The sequence below is a fragment of the Triturus cristatus genome, chromosome 12 (assembly GCF_964204655.1).
Source record: "Triturus cristatus chromosome 12, aTriCri1.1, whole genome shotgun sequence".
NCBI lineage: Eukaryota > Metazoa > Chordata > Amphibia > Caudata > Salamandridae > Triturus > Triturus cristatus.
The window spans coordinates 724,164,854-724,187,756 of record NC_140595.1 but is presented as its reverse complement, the minus strand read 5'-3'; the positions used below and the strand labels follow the sequence as shown (position 1 = coordinate 724,187,756).

Here is a 22,903-nt window from a genome sequence, read left to right as displayed (position 1 = left end):
TGCATGCGCAGGTATGAATGAGAGAGCAACGGTATAATATTTTGAAGCGTTTACACCAGTGCTAAAGTAGGGACGAGGTGTAGCAAAGACATGAAAGAGGTAGCGATAACAAATATGTGGAGAGGCAATAGTGACACAAAAATAAGCCACCTATTTATAAAACTGAAATGGAAGAAATACTAAAGGTTAACTTCTGAAATTGTAGACGATAATAAAAAGATTCTCGTTGTTGGCAGGATTCGAACCTGCGCGGGGATACCTCAATGGATTTCTAGTCCATCGCCTTAACCACTCGGCCACAACAACTTGCTGTAAGCTGCCTACAAATATTTTGTTTGAAAGTTTTGAAGTTTTCCCACATCAAAGTACTAATATTCTGCAATGCGCTTTTTAAAAACAATGTTTTTTTCATCATGCACGTTCTGTCCTAAAAATAAAAATTGCATGAGTATATCTCTGGATCTGTAAAAGGATACGCTTGCATTCAAACTCTCTTGTGGCACTCAAGTTTTTTGGACCCTGTTGCACTCTGTTTTTGCGCTGCTTTTAGTCTACGACCCATATTACAGAAGTCAACCATCTCTGAGTATTTGGGACTCCTTTGTAAGTGCCTTATCTTTAATCCTTGAAAAGCTCTATAATAAAGGGGTCTGTCAAAGATTGCTTGAATGGAAGATAAAAGAAGGCCCACTTGTCTCACCAAATGCAGTAGAGAAACCTGATGTTTTACTCATGTTATCCTTAGTTCAGTTTTTGTTAGACCTGGCATCCTTAAGGTGGCCTACCAGCAACCTTTTTGCTTTTCACCTCACGTTTTGCTGTATCTTTATGTTGGCCGTAGGACTCTAATCACTTTATCACTACTGTGAGAAAGTGGCTCTGTATATACTGTTCCCAAATAGGTACAGTGTGCACAGAGTGCCCAGTCCCCAGAGGTTTGGCAGAGGCTAAAGTTAGATATAACCTTACTCTCTAAAGTGGTAGCTTGCCGAGCAGTAAGGCAGTATCAGAGTACAGTGTAAAACATTTGTTGTACACACTCAGTCAGCAAATGGTCTCACACACTCAAGAACTGAACACTAGGCCATTGGTTTGCATAAAAAATATATTGTTGTTTTATTTGAGAACCAACAATAGGTATCAAAATATACTTTCTCAGAATGAGATGCTTTAGTTAAATACTTTGCAATAGGCAATTGACTTTTGCAGGTCATAGTTACAGTTTATTACAATAGGCAACACAATTTGAATCACAATAATACATTGAGCTCAATGGGAATTTTAAGTTATATGCAATTAATTACTTTCAGGAATACTTTTCTAAATCCAGGACTGGATCCTAGATTCAGTCCTGGGACAGTTCTTGGAAACAAGTGAGTAAATTCGTTTTAGTTACTGTTGTGATTTTTAAGCAATATTTTGCTATTTTAAAAGTTGACAGAAACTTTTGCTGATCAAATTACCAATGTTATCCTATGGAAGGAAATTCACTTAGCAGGTAAGTGGGGTTATGGTTACTTTTTCTAGGTCAGTGTTGGATCCTAGATCCAGCACTACTGTACCACCTGTAAGCAGTTGAGAAACTACGTTTAAGTTATACAGGCGATTTTTAAGGAATATTTACATGTTTGCAAAATCGACACTTAGAAGAAATTTCACAGAAAAACAGTCAATGGTTTCCTATGGAAGAAAATTCAAGTTACGGGTAAAGTACGTTCTCGTTACTTTTGTAATCCAGTGCTGGGCTCCTAGGCTCAGTACTGGGACATCTATCTAAAACAGGTAAACAATTACGTTTTCACAGTTGGTACGATTTTTAAAGAATATTTGTAAGTTTCAAAAATCGACACTTAGAAAATTTTCAGCAAAAATCAGGCAATGATATCCCATGGAAGGAAATTCGAGTTACTGGTAAGTATGGTTAAAATTACTTTTCAGGGTCAGTACTGAGCTCCAAGATGCAGCACTGAGGTCTCTCCTGATAACAGGTGAGTAAATCAGAATTCGTTGTTCGGCTGATTTTAGATGAATATTTTAAAGTTCCAAAACTCCACACCACTTAGAAGAATTTCCAAGTGAAACCACTCAATGTTAGCCTATGGAAGAAAAGTGAGTTATCGGCTTTTAGGTAAGTACTCGACTGGCAGAGTTATGGTTCTGGGCATAGACTCAGGGGTCTCCCAGGGGAGTCCCAGCCTACTTGCCAAGCCTTAAACTCCCCTTTTATTACATATAATTTACACCTAAGGTAGGCCCTAGGTAGTCCTAGGTGCATGATGCTATGTAAGTAAAAAATTAGATATGTACTTTGGTGGTTCGCGTGTCCTGTAAGTAGCAAACAGTCTATTTCATTTTTCACCACTGTGAGGTCTACCCCTCTCATAGGTTAGCTCTGTGTATTCCCCTATACTTTTTATTTGGTAATTCCATATCGGAGAGGAGTAGCTTTATTTATTTATTGAAAATCCTACTTACTGGTGAGGTTGGATTTAACTTTACTATTTTAGAAATGCCACTTTTAGAGAGTGAACATTTCTCTGCACTTACTGCTCTATTTGCCTGAAACCTGGCCCCAATACACGTCTGGATTGGGCTGGGTGACAGCAAAATTTGTGCCTTCCCTCTAGAGAGCCACAACACAGGTCACTCAACTGCACCTGGGGGGTGAGCTCCGCTCTCCCTTCACCCCCAATAGGTTCAAGATCGATAATTTATGTAAGTAAATACATTATAGCTACAGCTTATAATCATGCGAGTTTAAATCATTTGTTGTTAGATGGTTTAAATATTTGAAAGGATCTGTTTTTAATAGACATTTTACAAAAACCACTGGTACATTTGCTAATTCTGTAAAATTAACACCCAACTGCCGTGACATTGCCAACCACAATGCCGTGACTCGGATTCGAACCGAGGTTGCTGCGGCCACAACGCAGAGTACTAACCACTATACGATCACGGCGAGCTACTTGGGCTCAACGACATACAGTGACATGGAGAATTTATAATTCGGAACACTCAGGGCTGTTCCTGTGATAGGCTGGATGTATTCATTGCTTCCTCATTCCTCATTCAGAGGCTGCGTCTCCTCAGTGGTTGATAGGCTGAAACCGTTTCCTGGCCGCCTGCTTGTGAAATGCCAGGAGTCAAAGATCACACAATACACTTGCGGACCTGTGATGGGACACCAATGCAGAGAAACCCACCTGGCACAGACCTTCTATTCTGTCTATTAGACCTGCATCTTCCCTGCACCTTTCAAGCCATTTGTATGTGAAGCAAGAAAGAATTAGAGAGTGATCCATCTACACTTTTATAGGGAGGATGTCGCCGTGAGCTCCTCCCAGCTAATCACACGAACAGCAGAAAAGCAAGATAATACACAGTTGAGGGGAGGGCTGCATGGTTATGTTTTTGAGTAAATATTGAAACTGACCTCAGTGGCTCATTAGCAGAGCTGCGGCTAATGACTGGTGCCAAATCATGATGAAGCAAGCACCATGGCTCGTAGGGGACCCACAACACGCTTTTCTTAGCTCACTGAATTAAAGTATAAACTTCCGCCGTGTGTGAGTGGTAAAGGCTTGTTAATATGGTTCCTTTTCCAATTCAAGTCTGACAACAAGAGGCAGGAACCACGTGGCTTCGGAAGCTCAGGAAAGTAGCCACCAATCACAGAGAAAGAGAGAACTGGCAGTATGAGAGGTGGAGAAAACAGAAGCGGGAGCAAGGAGCTCAAATGAGATTGATGGCGTTTAAATAGAGCGCATAAAGGAACAGTTACACAGCTAAGAAATGGGAAAGACAGACTAGGGAAAAAAACACAGAAAGAGCCTGTAGATGAATTCTCTTCCTGGGACAGCAGGTTAAGAGAAATTACACATGGGGAGGTTAAGCATGTAACACGAGGGAGAATAAAAAAGAAAATGCAGTTTTATGAAGTGTGTTTGCCAATCCAGCCAGCACTTTTGTTCTATTTCTCTCTTTGCGTCTTTTATTGGTAAAGTAACTTTCAAGTGCATGCGCAGGTATGAATGAGAGAGCAACGGTATAATAATTTGAAGCGTTTACACCAGTGCTAAAGTAGGAATGAGGTGTAGCAAAGACATGAAAGAGGTAGCGATAACAAATATGTGGAGAGGCAATAGTGACACAAAAATAAGCCACCTATTTATAAAACTGAAATGGAAGAAATACTAAAGGTTAACTTCTGAAATTGTAGCCGATAATAAAAAGATTCTCGTTGTTGGCAGGATTCGAACCTGCGCGGGGATACCCCAATGGATTTCTAGTCCATCGCCTTACCCACTCGGCCACAACAACTTGCTGTAAGCTGCATACAAATATTTTGTTTGAAAGTTTTGAAGTTTTCCCACATCAAAGTACTAATATTCTGCAATGCGCTTTTTAAAAACAATGTTTTTTTCATCATGCACGTTCTGTCCTAAAAATAAAAATTGCATGAGTATATCTCTGGATCTGTAAAAGGATACGCTTGCATTCAAACTCTCTTGTGGCACTCAAGTTTTTTGGACCCCGTTGCACTCTGTTTTTGCGCTGCTTTTAGTCGACGACCCATATTACAGAAGTCAACCATCTCTGAGTATTTGGGACTCCTTTGTAAGTGCCTTATCTTTAATCCTTGAAAAGCTCTATAATAAAGGGGTCTGTCAAAGATTGCTTGAATGGAAGATAAAAGAAGGCCCACTTGTCTCACCAAATGCAGTAGAGAAACCTGATGTTTTACTCATGTTATCCTTAGTTCAGTTTTTGTTAGACCTGGCATCCTTAAGGTGGCCTACCAGCAACCTTTTTGCTTTTCACCTCACGTTTTGCTGTATCTTTATGTTGGCCGTAGGACTCTAATCACTTTATCACTACTGTGAGAAAGTGGCTCTGTATATACTGTTCCCAAATAGGTACAGTGTGCACAGAGTCCCCAGTCCCCAGAGGTTTGGCAGAGGCTAAAGTTAGATATAACCTTACTCTCTAAAGTAGTAGCTTGCCGAGCAGTAAGGCAGTATCAGAGTACAGTGTAAAACATTTGTTGTACACACTCAGTCAGCAAATGGTCTCACACACTCAAGAACTGAACACTAGGCCATTGGTTTGCATACAAAAGATATTGTTGTTTTATTTGAGAACCAACAATAGGTATCAAAATATACTTTCTCAGAGTGAGGTGCTTTAGTTAAATACTTTGCAATAGGCAATTGACTTTTGCAGGTCATAGTTACAGTTTATTACAATAGGCAACACAATTTGAATCACAATAATACATTGAGCTCAATGGGAATTTTAAGTTATATGCAATTAATTACTTTCAGGAATACTTTTCTAAATCCAGGACTGGATCCTAGATTCAGTCCTGGGACAGTTCTTGGAAACAAGTGAGTAAATTCGTTTTAGTTACTGTTGTGATTTTTAAGCAATATTTTGCTATTTTAAAAGTTGACACTTAGAAACTTTTGCTGATCAAATTACCAATGTTATCCTATGGAAGGAAATTCACTTAGCAGGTAAGTGGGGTTATGGTTACTTTTTCTAGGTCAGTGTTGGATCCTAGATCCAGCACTACTGTACCACCTGTAAGCAGTTGAGAAACTACGTTTAAGTTATACAGGCGATTTTTAAGGAATATTTACATGTTTGCAAAATCGACACTTAGAAGAAATTTCACAGAAAAACAGTCAATGGTTTCCTATGGAAGAAAATTCAAGTTACGGGTAAAGTACGTTCTCGTTACTTTTGTAATCCAGTGCTGGGCTCCTAGGCTCAGTACTGGGACATCTATCTAAAACAGGTAAACAATTACGTTTTCACAGTTGGTACGATTTTTAAAGAATATTTGTAAGTTTCAAAAATCGACACTTAGAAAATTTTCAGCAAAAAGCAGGCAATGATATCCCATGGAAGGAAATTCGAGTTACTGGTAAGTACGGTTAAAATTACTTTTCAGGGTCAGTACTGAGCTCCAAGATGCAGCACTGAGGTCTCTCCTGATAACAGGTGAGTAAATCAGAATTCGTTGTTCGGCTGATTTTAGATGAATATTTTAAAGTTCCAAAACTCCACACCACTTAGAAGAATTTCCAAGTGAAACCACTCAATGTTAGCCTATGGAAGAAAAGTGAGTTATCGGCTTTTAGGTAAGTACTCGACTGGCAGAGTTATGGTTCTGGGCATAGACTCAGGGGTCTCCCAGGGGAGTCCCAGCCTACTTGCCAAGCCTTAAACTCCCCTTTTATTACATATAATTTACACCTAAGGTAGGCCCTAGGTAGTCCTAGGTGCATGATGCTATGTAAGTAAAAAATAAGATATGTACTTTGGTGGTTCGCGTGTCCTGTAAGTACCAAACAGTCTATTTCATTTTTCACTACTGTGAGGTCTACCCCTCTCATAGGTTAGCTCTGTGTATTCCCCTATACTTTTTATTTGGTAATTCCATATCGGAGAGGAGTAGCTTTATTTATTTATTGAAAATCCTACTTACTGGTGAGGTTGGATTTAACTTTACTATTTTAGAAATGCCACTTTTAGAGAGTGAACATTTCTCTGCACTTACTGCTCTATTTGCCTGAAACCTGGCCCCAATACACGTCTGGATTGGGCTGGGTTACAGCAAAATTTGTGCCTTCCCTCTAGAGAGCCACAACACAGGTCACTCAACTGCACCTGGGGGGTGAGCTCCGCTCTCCCTTCACCCCCAATAGGTTCAAGAACGATAATTTATGTAAGTAAATACATTATAGCTACAGCTTATAATCATGCGAGTTTAAATCATTTGTTGTTAGATGGTTTAAATATTTGAAAGGATCTGTTTTTAATAGACATTTTACAAAAACCACTGGTACATTTGCTAATTCTGTAAAATTAACACCCAACTGCCGTGACATTGCCAACCACAATGCCGTGACTCGGATTCGAACTGAGGTTGCTGCGGCCACAACGCAGAGTACTAACCACTATACGATCACGGCGAGCTACTTGGGCTCAACGACATACAGTGACATGGAGAATTTATAATTCGGAACACTCAGGGCTGTTCCTGTGATAGGCTGGATGTATTCATTGCTTCCTCATTCCTCATTCAGAGGCTGCGTCTCCTCAGTGGTTGATAGGCTGAAACCGTTTCCTGGCCGCCTGCTTGTGAAATGCCAGGAGTCAAAGATCACACAATACACTTGCGGACCTGTGATGGGACACCAATGCAGAGAAACCCACCTGGCACAGACCTTCTATTCTGTCTATTAGACCTGCATCTTCCCTGCACCTTTCAAGCCATTTGTATGTGAAGCAAGAAAGAGTTAGAGAGTGATCCATCTACACTTTTATAGGGAGGATGTCGCCGTGAGCTCCTCCCAGCTAATCACACGAACAGCAGAAAAGCAAGATAATACACAGTTGAGGGGAGGGCTGCATGGTTATGTTTTTGAGTAAATATTGAAACTGACCTCAGTGGCTCATTAGCAGAGCTGCGGCTAATGACTGGTGCCAAATCATGATGAAGCAAGCACCATGGCTCGTAGGGGACCCACAACACGCTTTTCTTAGCTCACTGAATTAAAGTATAAACTTCCGCCGTGTGTGAGTGGTAAAGGCTTGTTAATATGGTTCCTTTTCCAATTCAAGTCTGACAACAAGAGGCAGGAACCACGTGGCTTCGGAAGCTCAGGAAAGTAGCCACCAATCACAGAGAAAGAGAGAACTGGCAGTATGAGAGGTGGAGAAAACAGAAGCGGGAGCAAGGAGCTCAAATGAGATTGATGGCGTTTAAATAGAGCGCGTAAAGGAACAGTTACACAGCTAAGAAATGGGAAAGACAGACTAGGGAAAAAAACACAGAAAGAGCCTGTAGATGAATTCTCTTCCTGGGACAGCAGGTTAAGAGAAATTACACATGGGGAGGTTAAGCATGTAACACGGGGGAGAATAAAAAAGAAAATGCAGTTTTATGAAGTGTGTTTGCCAATCCAGCCAGCACTTTTGTTCTATTTCTCTCTTTGCGTCTTTTATTGGTAAAGTAACTTTCAAGTGCATGCGCAGGTATGAATGAGAGAGCAACGGTATAATAATTTGAAGCGTTTACACCAGTGCTAAAGTAGGAATGAGGTGTAGCAAAGACATGAAAGAGGTAGCGATAACAAATATGTGGAGAGGCAATAGTGACACAAAAATAAGCCACCTATTTATAAAACTGAAATGGAAGAAATACTAAAGGTTAACTTCTGAAATTGTAGCCGATAATAAAAAGATTCTCGCTGTTGGCAGGATTCGAACCTGCGCGGGGATACCCCAATGGATTTCTAGTCCATCGCCTTAACCACTCGGCCACAACAACTTGCTGTAAGCTGCCTACAAATATTTTGTTTGAAAGTTTTGAAGTTTTCCCACATCAAAGTACTAATATTCTGCAATGCGCTTTTTAAAAACAATGTTTTTTTCATCATGCACGTTCTGTCCTAAAAATAAAAATTGCATGAGTATATCTCTGGATCTGTAAAAGGATACGCTTGCATTCAAACTCTCTTGTGGCACTCAAGTTTTTTGGACCCTGTTGCACTCTGTTTTTGCGCTGCTTTTAGTCTACGACCCATATTACAGAAGTCAACCATCTCTGAGTATTTGGGACTCCTTTGTAAGTGCCTTATCTTTAATCCTTGAAAAGCTCTATAATAAAGGGGTCTGTCAAAGATTGCTTGAATGGAAGATAAAAGAAGGCCCACTTGTCTCACCAAATGCAGTAGAGAAACCTGATGTTTTACTCATGTTATCCTTAGTTCAGTTTTTGTTAGACCTGGCATCCTTAAGGTGGCCTACCAGCAACCTTTTTGCTTTTCACCTCACGTTTTGCTGTATCTTTATGTTGGCCGTAGGACTCTAATCACTTTATCACTACTGTGAGAAAGTGGCTCTGTATATACTGTTCCCAAATAGGTACAGTGTGCACAGAGTCCCCAGTCCCCAGAGGTTTGGCAGAGGCTAAAGTTAGATATAACCTTACTCTCTAAAGTGGTAGCTTGCCGAGCAGTAAGGCAGTATCAGAGTACAGTGTAAAACATTTGTTGTACACACTCAGTCAGCAAATGGTCTCACACACTCAAGAACTGAACACTAGGCCATTGGTTTGCATAAAAAAGATATTGTTGTTTTACTTGAGAACCAACAATAGGTATCAAAATATACTTTCTCAGAGTGAGATGCTTTAGTTAAATACTTTGCAATAGGCAATTGACTTTTGCAGGTCATAGTTACAGTTTATTACAATAGGCAACACAATTTGAATCACAATAATACATTGAGCTCAATGGGAATTTTAAGTTATATGCAATTAATTACTTTCAGGAATACTTTTCTAAATCGAGGACTGGATCCTAGATTCAGTCCTGGGACAGTTCTTGGAAACAAGTGAGTAAATTCGTTTTAGTTACTGTTGTGATTTTTAAGCAATATTTTGCTATTTTAAAAGTTGACACTTAGAAACTTTTGCTGATCAAATTACCAATGTTATCCTATGGAAGGAAATTCACTTAGCAGGTAAGTGGGGTTATGGTTACTTTTTCTAGGTCAGTGTTGGATCCTAGATCCAGGACTACTGTACCACCTGTAAGCAGTTGAGAAACTACGTTTAAGTTATACAGGCGATTTTTAAGGAATATTTACATGTTTGCAAAATCGACACTTAGAAGAAATTTCACAGAAAAACAGTCAATGGTTTCCTATGGAAGAAAATTCAAGTTACGGGTAAAGTACGTTCTCGTTACTTTTGTAATCCAGTGCTGGGCTCCTAGGCTCAGTACTGGGACATCTATCTAAAACAGGTAAACAATTACGTTTTCACAGTTGGTACGATTTTTAAAGAATATTTGTAAGTTTCAAAAATCGACACTTAGAAAATTTTCAGCGAAAAGCAGGCAATGATATCCCATGGAAGGAAATTCGAGTTACTGGTAGGTACGGTTAAAATTACTTTTCAGGGTCAGTACTGAGCTCCAAGATGCAGCACTGAGGTCTCTCCTGATAACAGGTGAGTAAATCAGAATTCGTTGTTCGGCTGATTTTAGATGAATATTTTAAAGTTCCAAAACTCCACACCACTTAGAAGAATTTCCAAGTGAAACCACTCAATGTTAGCCTATGGAAGAAAAGTGAGTTATCGGCTTTTAGGTAAGTACTCGACTGGCAGGGTTATGGTTCTGGGCATAGACTCAGGGGTCTCCCAGGGGAGTCCCAGCCTACTTGCCAAGCCTTAAACTCCCCTTTTATTACATATAATTTACACCTAAGGTAGGCCCTAGGTAGTCCTAGGTGCATGATGCTATGTAAGTAAAAAATAAGATATGTACTTTGGTGGTTCGCGTGTCCTGTAAGTACCAAACAGTCTATTTCATTTTTCACTACTGTGAGGTCTACCCCTCTCATAGGTTAGCTCTGTGTATTCCCCTATACTTTTTATTTGGTAATTCCATATCGGAGAGGAGTAGCTTTATTTATTTATTGAAAATCCTACTTACTGGTGAGGTTGGATTTAACTTTACTATTTTAGAAATGCCACTTTTAGAGAGTGAACATTTCTCTGCACTTACTGCTCTATTTGCCTGAAACCTGGCCCCAATACACGTCTGGATTGGGCTGGGTGACAGCAAAATTTGTGCCTTCCCTCTAGAGAGCCACAACACAGGTCACTCAACTGCACCTGGGGGGTGAGCTCCGCTCCCCCTTCACCCCCAATAGGTTCAAGAACGATAATTTATGTAAGTAAATACATTATAGCTACAGCTTATAATCATGCGAGTTTAAATCATTTGTTGTTAGATGGTTTAAATATTTGAAAGGATCTGTTTTTAATAGACATTTTACAAAAACCACTGGTACATTTGCTAATTCTGTAAAATTAACACCCAACTGCTGTGACATTGCCAACCACAATGCCGTGACTCGGATTCGAACCGAGGTTGCTGCGGCCACAACGCAGAGTACTAACCACTATACGATCACGGCGAGCTACTTGGGCTCAACGACATGCAGTGACATGGAGAATTTATAATTCGGAACACTCAGGGCTGTTCCTGTGATAGGCTGGATGTATTCATTGCTTCCTCATTCCTCATTCAGAGGCTGCGTCTCCTCAGTGGTTGATAGGCTGAAACCGTTTCCTGGCCGCCTGCTTGTGAAATGCCAGGAGTCAAAGATCACACAATACACTTGCGGACCTGTGATGGGACACCAATGCAGAGAAACCCACCTGGCACAGACCTTCTATTCTGTCTATTAGACCTGCATCTTCCCTGCACCTTTCAAGCCATTTGTATGTGAAGCAAGAAAGAGTTAGAGAGTGATCCATCTACACTTTTATAGGGAGGATGTCGCCGTGAGCTCCTCCCAGCTAATCACACGAACAGCAGAAAAGCAAGATAATACACAGTTGAGGGGAGGGCTGCATGGTTATGTTTTTGAGTAAATATTGAAACTGACCTCAGTGGCTCATTAGCAGAGCTGCGGCTAATGACTGGTGCCAAATCATGATGAAGCAAGCACAATGGCTCGTAGGGGACCCACAACACGCTTTTCTTAGCTCACTGAATTAAAGTATAAACTTCCGCCGTGTGTGAGTGGTAAAGGCTTGTTAATATGGTTCCTTTTCCAATTCAAGTCTGACAACAAGAGGCAGGAACCACGTGGCTTCGGAAGCTCAGGAAAGTAGCCACCAATCACAGAGAAAGAGAGAACTGGCAGTATGAGAGGTGGAGAAAACAGAAGCGGGAGCAAGGAGCTCAAATGAGATTGATGGCGTTTAAATAGAGCGCGTAAAGGAACAGTTACACAGCTAAGAAATGGGAAAGACAGACTAGGGAAAAAAACACAGAAAGAGCCTGTAGATGAATTCTCTTCCTGGGACAGCAGGTTAAGAGAAATTACACATGGGGAGGTTAAGCATGTAACACGGGGGAGAATAAAAAAGAAAATGCAGATTTATGAAGTGTGTTTGCCAATCCAGCCAGCACTTTTGTTCTATTTCTCTCTTTGCGTCTTTTATTGGTAAAGTAACTTTCAAGTGCATGCGCAGGTATGAATGAGAGAGCAACGGTATAATATTTTGAAGCGTTTACACCAGTGCTAAAGTAGGGACGAGGTGTAGCAAAGACATGAAAGAGGTAGCGATAACAAATATGTGGAGAGGCAATAGTGACACAAAAATAAGCCACCTATTTATAAAACTGAAATGGAAGAAATACTAAAGGTTAACTTCTGAAATTGTAGACGATAATAAAAAGATTCTCGTTGTTGGCAGGATTCGAACCTGCGCGGGGATACCTCAATGGATTTCTAGTCCATCGCCTTAACCACTCGGCCACAACAACTTGCTGTAAGCTGCCTACAAATATTTTGTTTGAAAGTTTTGAAGTTTTCCCACATCAAAGTACTAATATTCTGCAATGCGCTTTTTAAAAACAATGTTTTTTTCATCATGCACGTTCTGTCCTAAAAATAAAAATTGCATGAGTATATCTCTGGATCTGTAAAAGGATACGCTTGCATTCAAACTCTCTTGTGGCACTCAAGTTTTTTGGACCCTGTTGCACTCTGTTTTTGCGCTGCTTTTAGTCTACGACCCATATTACAGAAGTCAACCATCTCTGAGTATTTGGGACTCCTTTGTAAGTGCCTTATCTTTAATCCTTGAAAAGCTCTATAATAAAGGGGTCTGTCAAAGATTGCTTGAATGGAAGATAAAAGAAGGCCCACTTGTCTCACCAAATGCAGTAGAGAAACCTGATGTTTTACTCATGTTATCCTTAGTTCAGTTTTTGTTAGACCTGGCATCCTTAAGGTGGCCTACCAGCAACCTTTTTGCTTTTCACCTCACGTTTTGCTGTATCTTTATGTTGGCCGTAGGACTCTAATCACTTTATCACTACTGTGAGAAAGTGGCTCTGTATATACTGTTCCCAAATAGGTACAGTGTGCACAGAGTGCCCAGTCCCCAGAGGTTTGGCAGAGGCTAAAGTTAGATATAACCTTACTCTCTAAAGTGGTAGCTTGCCGAGCAGTAAGGCAGTATCAGAGTACAGTGTAAACATTTGTTGTACACACTCAGTCAGCAAATGGTCTCACACACTCAAGAACTGAACACTAGGCCATTGGTTTGCATAAAAAATATATTGTTGTTTTATTTGAGAACCAACAATAGGTATCAAAATATACTTTCTCAGAATGAGATGCTTTAGTTAAATACTTTGCAATAGGCAATTGACTTTTGCAGGTCATAGTTACAGTTTATTACAATAGGCAACACAATTTGAATCACAATAATACATTGAGCTCAATGGGAATTTTAAGTTATATGCAATTAATTACTTTCAGGAATACTTTTCTAAATCCAGGACTGGATCCTAGATTCAGTCCTGGGACAGTTCTTGGAAACAAGTGAGTAAATTCGTTTTAGTTACTGTTGTGATTTTTAAGCAATATTTTGCTATTTTAAAAGTTGACACTTAGAAACTTTTGCTGATCAAATTACCAATGTTATCCTATGGAAGGAAATTCACTTAGCAGGTAAGTGGGGTTATGGTTACTTTTTCTAGGTCAGTGTTGGATCCTAGATCCAGCACTACTGTACCACCTGTAAGCAGTTGAGAAACTACGTTTAAGTTATACAGGCGATTTTTAAGGAATATTTACATGTTTGCAAAATCGACACTTAGAAGAAATTTCACAGAAAAACAGTCAATGGTTTCCTATGGAAGAAAATTCAAGTTACGGGTAAAGTACGTTCTCGTTACTTTTGTAATCCAGTGCTGGGCTCCTAGGCTCAGTACTGGGACATCTATCTAAAACAGGTAAACAATTACGTTTTCACAGTTGGTACGATTTTTAAAGAATATTTGTAAGTTTCAAAAATCGACACTTAGAAAATTTTCAGCAAAAAGCAGGCAATGATATCCCATGGAAGGAAATTCGAGTTACTGGTAAGTACGGTTAAAATTACTTTTCAGGGTCAGTACTGAGCTCCAAGATGCAGCACTGAGGTCTCTCCTGATAACAGGTGAGTAAATCAGAATTCGTTGTTCGGCTGATTTTAGATGAATATTTTAAAGTTCCAAAACTCCACACCACTTAGAAGAATTTCCAAGTGAAACCACTCAATGTTAGCCTATGGAAGAAAAGTGAGTTATCGGCTTTTAGGTAAGTACTCGACTGGCAGAGTTATGGTTCTGGGCATAGACTCAGGGGTCTCCCAGGGGAGTCCCAGCCTACTTGCCAAGCCTTAAACTCCCCTTTTATTACATATAATTTACACCTAAGGTAGGCCCTAGGTAGTCCTAGGTGCATGATGCTATGTAAGTAAAAAATAAGATATGTACTTTGGTGGTTCGCGTGTCCTGTAAGTACCAAACAGTCTATTTCATTTTTCACTACTGTGAGGTCTACCCCTCTCATAGGTTAGCTCTGTGTATTCCCCTATACTTTTTATTTGGTAATTCCATATCGGAGAGGAGTAGCTTTATTTATTTATTGAAAATTCTACTTACTGGTGAGGTTGGATTTAACTTTACTATTTTAGAAATGCCACTTTTAGAGAGTGAACATTTCTCTGCACTTACTGCTCTATTTGCCTGAAACCTGGCCCCAATACACGTCTGGATTGGGCTGGGTGACAGCAAAATTTGTGCCTTCCCTCTAGAGAGCCACAACACAGGTCACTCAACTGCACCTGGGGGGTGAGCTCCGCTCTCCCTTCACCCCCAATAGGTTCAAGAACGATAATTTATGTAAGTAAATACATTATAGCTACAGCTTATAATCATGCGAGTTTAAATCATTTGTTGTTAGATGGTTTAAATATTTGAAAGGATCTGTTTTTAATAGACATTTTACAAAAACCACTGGTACATTTGCTAATTCTGTAAAATTAACACCCAACTGCCGTGACATTGCCAACCACAATGCCGTGACTCGGATTCGAACTGAGGTTGCTGCGGCCGCAACGCAGAGTACTAACCACTATACGATCACGGCGAGCTACTTGGGCTCAACGACATACAGTGACATGGAGAATTTATAATTCGGAACACTCAGGGCTGTTCCTGTGATAGGCTGGATGTATTCATTGCTTCCTCATTCCTCATTCAGAGGCTGCGTCTCCTCAGTGGTTGATAGGCTGAAACCGTTTCCTGGCCGCCTGCTTGTGAAATGCCAGGAGTCAAAGATCACACAATACACTTGCGGACCTGTGATGGGACACCAATGCAGAGAAACCCACCTGGCACAGACCTTCTATTCTGTCTATTAGACCTGCATCTTCCCTGCACCTTTCAAGCCATTTGTATGTGAAGCAAGAAAGAGTTAGAGAGTGATCCATCTACACTTTTATAGGGAGGATGTCGCCGTGAGCTCCTCCCAGCTAATCACACGAACAGCAGAAAAGCAAGATAATACACAGTTGAGGGGAGGGCTGCATGGTTATGTTTTTGAGTAAATATTGAAACTGACCTCAGTGGCTCATTAGCAGAGCTGCGGCTAATGACTGGTGCCAAATCATGATGAAGCAAGCACCATGGCTCGTAGGGGACCCACAACACGCTTTTCTTAGCTCACTGAATTAAAGTATAAACTTCCGCCGTGTGTGAGTGGTAAAGGCTTGTTAATATGGTTCCTTTTCCAATTCAAGTCTGACAACAAGAGGCAGGAACCACGTGGCTTCGGAAGCTCAGGAAAGTAGCCACCAATCACAGAGAAAGAGAGAACTGGCAGTATGAGAGGTGGAGAAAACAGAAGCGGGAGCAAGGAGCTCAAATGAGATTGATGGCGTTTAAATAGAGCGCGTAAAGGAACAGTTACACAGCTAAGAAATGGGAAAGACAGACTAGGGAAAAAAACACAGAAAGAGCCTGTAGATGAATTCTCTTCCTGGGACAGCAGGTTAAGAGAAAGTACACATGGGGAGGTTAAGCATGTAACACGGGGGAGAATAAAAAAGAAAATGCAGTTTTATGAAGTGTGTTTGCCAATCCAGCCAGCACTTTTGTTCTATTTCTCTCTTTGCGTCTTTTATTGGTAAAGTAACTTTCAAGTGCATGCGCAGGTATGAATGAGAGAGCAACGGTATAATAATTTGAAGCGTTTACACCAGTGCTAAAGTAGGAATGAGGTGTAGCAAAGACATGAAAGAGGTAGCGATAACAAATATGTGGAGAGGCAATAGTGACACAAAAATAAGCCACCTATTTATAAAACTGAAATGGAAGAAATACTAAAGGTTAACTTCTGAAATTGTAGCCGATAATAAAAAGATTCTCGTTGTTGGCAGGATTCGAACCTGCGCGGGGATACCCCAATGGATTTCTAGTCCATCGCCTTACCCACTCGGCCACAACAACTTGCTGTAAGCGGCATACAAATATTTTGTTTGAAAGTTTTGAAGTTTTCCCACATCAAAGTACTAATATTCTGCAATGCGCTTTTTAAAAACAATGTTTTTTTCATCATGCACGTTCTGTCCTAAAAATAAAAATTGCATGAGTATATCTCTGGATCTGTAAAAGGATACGCTTGCATTCAAACTCTCTTGTGGCACTCAAGTTTTTTGGACCCCGTTGCACTCTGTTTTTGCGCTGCTTTTAGTCGACGACCCATATTACAGAAGTCAACCATCTCTGAGTATTTGGGACTCCTTTGTAAGTGCCTTATCTTTAATCCTTGAAAAGCTCTATAATAAAGGGGTCTGTCAAAGATTGCTTGAATGGAAGATAAAAGAAGGCCCACTTGTCTCACCAAATGCAGTAGAGAAACCTGATGTTTTACTCATGTTATCCTTAGTTCAGTTTTTGTTAGACCTGGCATCCTTAAGGTGGCCTACCAGCAACCTTTTTGCTTTTCACCTCACGTTTTGCTGTATCTTTATGTTGGCCGTAGGACTCTAATCACTTTATCACTACTGTGAGAAAGTGGCTCTGTATATACTGTTCCCAAATAGGTACAGTGTGCACAGAGTCCCCAGTCCCCAGAGGTTTGGCAGAGGCTAAAGTTAGATATAACCTTACTCTCTAAAGTAGTAGCTTGCCGAGCAGTAAGGCAGTATCAGAGTACAGTGTAAAACATTTGTTGTACACACTCAGTCAGCAAATGGTCTCACACACTCAAGAACTGAACACTAGGCCATTGGTTTGCATACAAAAGATATTGTTGTTTTATTTGAGAACCAACAATAGGTATCAAAATATACTTTCTCAGAGTGAGGTGCTTTAGTTAAATACTTTGCAATAGGCAATTGACTTTTGCAGGTCATAGTTACAGTTTATTACAATAGGCAACACAATTTGAATCACAATAATACATTGAGCTCAATGGGAATTTTAAGTTATATGCAATTAATTACTTTCAGGAATACTTTTCTAAATCCAGGACTGGATCCTAGATTCAGTCCTGGGACAGTTCTTGGAAACAAGTGAGTAAATTCGTTTTAGTTACTGTTGTGATTTTTAAGCAATATTTTGCTATTTTAAAAGTTGACACTTAGAAACTTTTGCTGATCAAATTACCAATGTTATCCTATGGAAGGAAATTCACTTAGCAGGTAAGTGGGGTTATGGTTACTTTTTCTAGGTCAGTGTTGGATCCTAGATCCAGCACTACTGTACCACCTGTAAGCAGTTGAGAAACTACGTTTAAGTTATACAGGCGATTTTTAAGGAATATTTACATGTTTGCAAAATCGACACTTAGAAGAAATTTCACAGAAAAACAGTCAATGGTTTCCTATGGAAGAAAATTCAAGTTACGGGTAAAGTACGTTCTCGTTACTTTTGTAATCCAGTGCTGGGCTCCTAGGCTCAGTACTGGGACATCTATCTAAAACAGGTAAACAATTACGTTTTCACAGTTGGTACGATTTTTAAAGAATATTTGTAAGTTTCAAAAATCGACACTTAGAACATTTTCAGCGAAAAGCAGGCAATGATATCCCATGGAAGGAAATTCGAGTTACTGGTAAGTACGGTTAAAATTACTTTTCAGGGTCAGTACTGAGCTCCAAGATGCAGCACTGAGGTCTCTCCTGATAACAGGTGAGTAAATCAGAATTCGTTGTTCGGCTGATTTTAGATGAATATTTTAAAGTTCCAAAACTCCACACCACTTAGAAGAATTTCCAAGTGAAACCACTCAATGTTAGCCTATGGAAGAAAAGTGAGTTATCGGCTTTTAGGTAAGTACTCGACTGGCAGAGTTATGGTTCTGGGCATAGACTCAGGGGTCTCCCAGGGGAGTCCCAGCCTACTTGCCAAGCCTTAAACTCCCCTTTTATTACATATAATTTACACCTAAGGTAGGCCCTAGGTAGTCCTAGGTGCATGATGCTATGTAAGTAAAAAATTAGATATGTACTTTGGTGGTTCGCGTGTCCTGTAAGTAGCAAACAGTCTATTTCATTTTTCACTACTGTGAGGTCTACCCCTCTCATAGGTTAGCTCTGTGTATTCCCCTATACTTTTTATTTGGTAATTCCATATCGGAGAGGAGTAGCTTTATTTATTTATTGAAAATCCTACTTACTGGTGAGGTTGGATTTAACTTTACTATTTTAGAAATGCCACTTTTAGAGAGTGAACATTTCTCTGCACTTACTGCTCTATTTGCCTGAAACCTGGCCCCAATACACGTCTGGATTGGGCTGGGTGACAGCAAAATTTGTGCCTTCCCTCTAGAGAGCCACAACACAGGTCACTCAACTGCACCTGGGGGGTGAGCTCCGCTCTCCCTTCACCCCCAATAGGTTCAAGAACGATAATTTATGTAAGTAAATACATTATAGCTACAGCTTATAATCATGCGAGTTTAAATCATTTGTTGTTAGATGGTTTAAATATTTGAAAGGATCTGTTTTTAATAGACATTTTACAAAAACCACTGGTACATTTGCTAATTCTGTAAAATTAACACCCAACTGCCGTGACATTGCCAACCACAATGCCGTGACTCGGATTCGAACCGAGGTTGCTGCGGCCACAACGCAGAGTACTAACCACTATACGATCACGGCGAGCTACTTGGGCTCAACGACATACAGTGACATGGAGAATTTATAATTCGGAACACTCAGGGCTGTTCCTGTGATAGGCTGGATGTATTCATTGCTTCCTCATTCCTCATTCAGAGGCTGCGTCTCCTCAGTGGTTGATAGGCTGAAACCGTTTCCTGGCCGCCTGCTTGTGAAATGCCAGGAGTCAAAGATCACACAATACACTTGCGGACCTGTGATGGGACACCAATGCAGAGAAACCCACCTGGCACAGACCTTCTATTCTGTCTATTAGACCTGCATCTTCCCTGCACCTTTCAAGCCATTTGTATGTGAAGCAAGAAAGAATTAGAGAGTGATCCATCTACACTTTTATAGGGAGGATGTCGCCGTGAGCTCCTCCCAGCTAATCACACGAACAGCAGAAAAGCAAGATAATACACAGTTGAGGGGAGGGCTGCATGGTTATGTTTTTGAGTAAATATTGAAACTGACCTCAGTGGCTCATTAGCAGAGCTGCGGCTAATGACTGGTGCCAAATCATGATGAAGCAAGCACCATGGCTCGTAGGGGACCCACAACACGCTTTTCTTAGCTCACTGAATTAAAGTATAAACTTCCGCCGTGTGTGAGTGGTAAAGGCTTGTTAATATGGTTCCTTTTCCAATTCAAGTCTGACAACAAGAGGCAGGAACCACGTGGCTTCGGAAGCTCAGGAAAGTAGCCACCAATCACAGAGAAAGAGAGAACTGGCAGTATGAGAGGTGGAGAAAACAGAAGCGGGAGCAAGGAGCTCAAATGAGATTGATGGCGTTTAAATAGAGCGCGTAAAGGAACAGTTACACAGCTAAGAAATGGGAAAGACAGACTAGGGAAAAAAACACAGAAAGAGCCTGTAGATGAATTCTCTTCCTGGGACAGCAGGTTAAGAGAAATTACACATGGGGAGGTTAAGCATGTAACACGGGGGAGAATAAAAAAGAAAATGCAGTTTTATGAAGTGTGTTTGCCAATCCAGCCAGCACTTTTGTTCTATTTCTCTCTTTGCGTCTTTTATTGGTAAAGTAACTTTCAAGTGCATGCGCAGGTATGAATGAGAGAGCAACGGTATAATATTTTGAAGCGTTTACACCAGTGCTAAAGTAGGGACGAGGTGTAGCAAAGACATGAAAGAGGTAGCGATAACAAATATGTGGAGAGGCAATAGTGACACAAAAATAAGCCACCTATTTATAAAACTGAAATGGAAGAAATACTAAAGGTTAACTTCTGAAATTGTAGACGATAATAAAAAGATTCTCGTTGTTGGCAGGATTCGAACCTGCGCGGGGATATCTCAATGGATTTCTAGTCCATCGCCTTAACCACTCGGCCACAACAACTTGCTGTAAGCTGCCTACAAATATTTTGTTTGAAAGTTTTGAAGTTTTCCCACATCAAAGTACTAATATTCTGCAATGCGCTTTTTAAAAACAATGTTTTTTTCATCATGCACGTTCTGTCCTAAAAATAAAAATTGCATGAGTATATCTCTGGATCTGTAAAAGGATACGCTTGCATTCAAACTCTCTTGTGGCACTCAAGTTTTTTGGACCCTGTTGCACTCTGTTTTTGCGCTGCTTTTAGTCTACGACCCATATTACAGAAGTCAACCATCTCTGAGTATTTGGGACTCCTTTGTAAGTGCCTTATCTTTAATCCTTGAAAAGCTCTATAATAAAGGGGTCTGTCAAAGATTGCTTGAATGGAAGATAAAAGAAGGCCCACTTGTCTCACCAAATGCAGTAGAGAAACCTGATGTTTTACTCATGTTATCCTTAGTTCAGTTTTTGTTAGACCTGGCATCCTTAAGGTGGCCTACCAGCAACCTTTTTGCTTTTCACCTCACGTTTTGCTGTATCTTTATGTTGGCCGTAGGACTCTAATCACTTTATCACTACTGTGAGAAAGTGGCTCTGTATATACTGTTCCCAAATAGGTACAGTGTGCACAGAGTGCCCAGTCCCCAGAGGTTTGGCAGAGGCTAAAGTTAGATATAACCTTACTCTCTAAAGTGGTAGCTTGCCGAGCAGTAAGGCAGTATCAGAGTACAGTGTAAAACATTTGTTGTACACACTCAGTCAGCAAATGGTCTCACACACTCAAGAACTGAACACTAGGCCATTGGTTTGCATAAAAAATATATTGTTGTTTTATTTGAGAACCAACAATAGGTATCAAAATATACTTTCTCAGAATGAGATGCTTTAGTTAAATACTTTGCAATAGGCAATTGACTTTTGCAGGTCATAGTTACAGTTTATTACAATAGGCAACACAATTTGAATCACAATAATACATTGAGCTCAATGGGAATTTTAAGTTATATGCAATTAATTACTTTCAGGAATACTTTTCTAAATCCAGGACTGGATCCTAGATTCAGTCCTGGGACAGTTCTTGGAAACAAGTGAGTAAATTCGTTTTAGTTACTGTTGTGATTTTTAAGCAATATTTTGCTATTTTAAAAGTTGACACTTAGAAACTTTTGCTGATCAAATTACCAATGTTATCCTATGGAAGGAAATTCACTTAGCAGGTAAGTGGGGTTATGGTTACTTTTTCTAGGTCAGTGTTGGATCCTAGATCCAGCACTACTGTACCACCTGTAAGCAGTTGAGAAACTACGTTTAAGTTATACAGGCGATTTTTAAGGAATATTTACATGTTTGCAAAATCGACACTTAGAAGAAATTTCACAGAAAAACAGTCAATGGTTTCCTATGGAAGAAAATTCAAGTTACGGGTAAAGTACGTTCTCGTTACTTTTGTAATCCAGTGCTGGGCTCCTAGGCTCAGTACTGGGACATCTATCTAAAACAGGTAAACAATTACGTTTTCACAGTTGGTACGATTTTTAAAGAATATTTGTAAGTTTCAAAAATCGACACTTAGAAAATTTTCAGCAAAAAGCAGGCAATGATATCCCATGGAAGGAAATTCGAGTTACTGGTAAGTACGGTTAAAATTACTTTTCAGGGTCAGTACTGAGCTCCAAGATGCAGCACTGAGGTCTCTCCTGATAACAGGTGAGTAAATCAGAATTCGTTGTTCGGCTGATTTTAGATGAATATTTTAAAGTTCCAAAACTCCACACCACTTAGAAGAATTTCCAAGTGAAACCACTCAATGTTAGCCTATGGAAGAAAAGTGAGTTATCGGCTTTTAGGTAAGTACTCGACTGGCAGAGTTATGGTTCTGGGCATAGACTCAGGGGTCTCCCAGGGGAGTCCCAGCCTACTTGCCAAGCCTTAAACTCCCCTTTTATTACATATAATTTACACCTAAGGTAGGCCCTAGGTAGTCCTAGGTGCATGATGCTATGTAAGTAAAAAATAAGATATGTACTTTGGTGGTTCGCGTGTCCTGTAAGTACCAAACAGTCTATTTCATTTTTCACTACTGTGAGGTCTACCCCTCTCATAGGTTAGCTCTGTGTATTCCCCTATACTTTTTATTTGGTAATTCCATATCGGAGAGGAGTAGCTTTATTTATTTATTGAAAATTCTACTTACTGGTGAGGTTGGATTTAACTTTACTATTTTAGAAATGCCACTTTTAGAGAGTGAACATTTCTCTGCACTTACTGCTCTATTTGCCTGAAACCTGGCCCCAATACACGTCTGGATTGGGCTGGGTGACAGCAAAATTTGTGCCTTCCCTCTAGAGAGCCACAACACAGGTCACTCAACTGCACCTGGGGGGTGAGCTCCGCTCTCCCTTCACCCCCAATAGGTTCAAGAACGATAATTTATGTAAGTAAATACATTATAGCTACAGCTTATAATCATGCGAGTTTAAATCATTTGTTGTTAGATGGTTTAAATATTTGAAAGGAT

At 40.2% G+C, this 22,903-nt stretch overlaps 9 non-coding genes across 9 annotated transcripts; all 9 read right to left on the bottom strand.

Annotated features, from left to right (window-relative positions):
* Positions 1–224: 224 nt before the first annotated feature.
* Positions 225–306, bottom strand: TRNAS-AGA (transfer RNA serine (anticodon AGA)). Its single transcript has one exon. It is a non-coding gene; the product is annotated as a tRNA-Ser (tRNA).
* A 2,584-nt stretch (positions 307–2,890) lies between these two features.
* Positions 2,891–2,962, bottom strand: TRNAH-GUG (transfer RNA histidin (anticodon GUG)). The gene has a single exon. It is a non-coding gene; the product is annotated as a tRNA-His (tRNA).
* Positions 2,963–4,241: 1,279 nt separating this feature from the next.
* Positions 4,242–4,323, bottom strand: TRNAS-AGA (transfer RNA serine (anticodon AGA)). The gene has a single exon. It is a non-coding gene; the product is annotated as a tRNA-Ser (tRNA).
* Positions 4,324–8,262: 3,939 nt separating this feature from the next.
* TRNAS-AGA (transfer RNA serine (anticodon AGA)) lies at positions 8,263–8,344 on the bottom strand. Its single transcript has one exon. It is a non-coding gene; the product is annotated as a tRNA-Ser (tRNA).
* A 2,588-nt stretch (positions 8,345–10,932) lies between these two features.
* TRNAH-GUG (transfer RNA histidin (anticodon GUG)) lies at positions 10,933–11,004 on the bottom strand. The gene has a single exon. It is a non-coding gene; the product is annotated as a tRNA-His (tRNA).
* A 1,279-nt stretch (positions 11,005–12,283) lies between these two features.
* Positions 12,284–12,365, bottom strand: TRNAS-AGA (transfer RNA serine (anticodon AGA)). The gene has a single exon. It is a non-coding gene; the product is annotated as a tRNA-Ser (tRNA).
* Positions 12,366–16,303: 3,938 nt separating this feature from the next.
* On the bottom strand, positions 16,304–16,385 carry TRNAS-AGA (transfer RNA serine (anticodon AGA)). Its single transcript has one exon. It is a non-coding gene; the product is annotated as a tRNA-Ser (tRNA).
* A 2,588-nt stretch (positions 16,386–18,973) lies between these two features.
* Positions 18,974–19,045, bottom strand: TRNAH-GUG (transfer RNA histidin (anticodon GUG)). Its single transcript has one exon. It is a non-coding gene; the product is annotated as a tRNA-His (tRNA).
* A 1,279-nt stretch (positions 19,046–20,324) lies between these two features.
* TRNAS-AGA (transfer RNA serine (anticodon AGA)) lies at positions 20,325–20,406 on the bottom strand. The gene has a single exon. It is a non-coding gene; the product is annotated as a tRNA-Ser (tRNA).
* Positions 20,407–22,903: the final 2,497 nt, after the last annotated feature.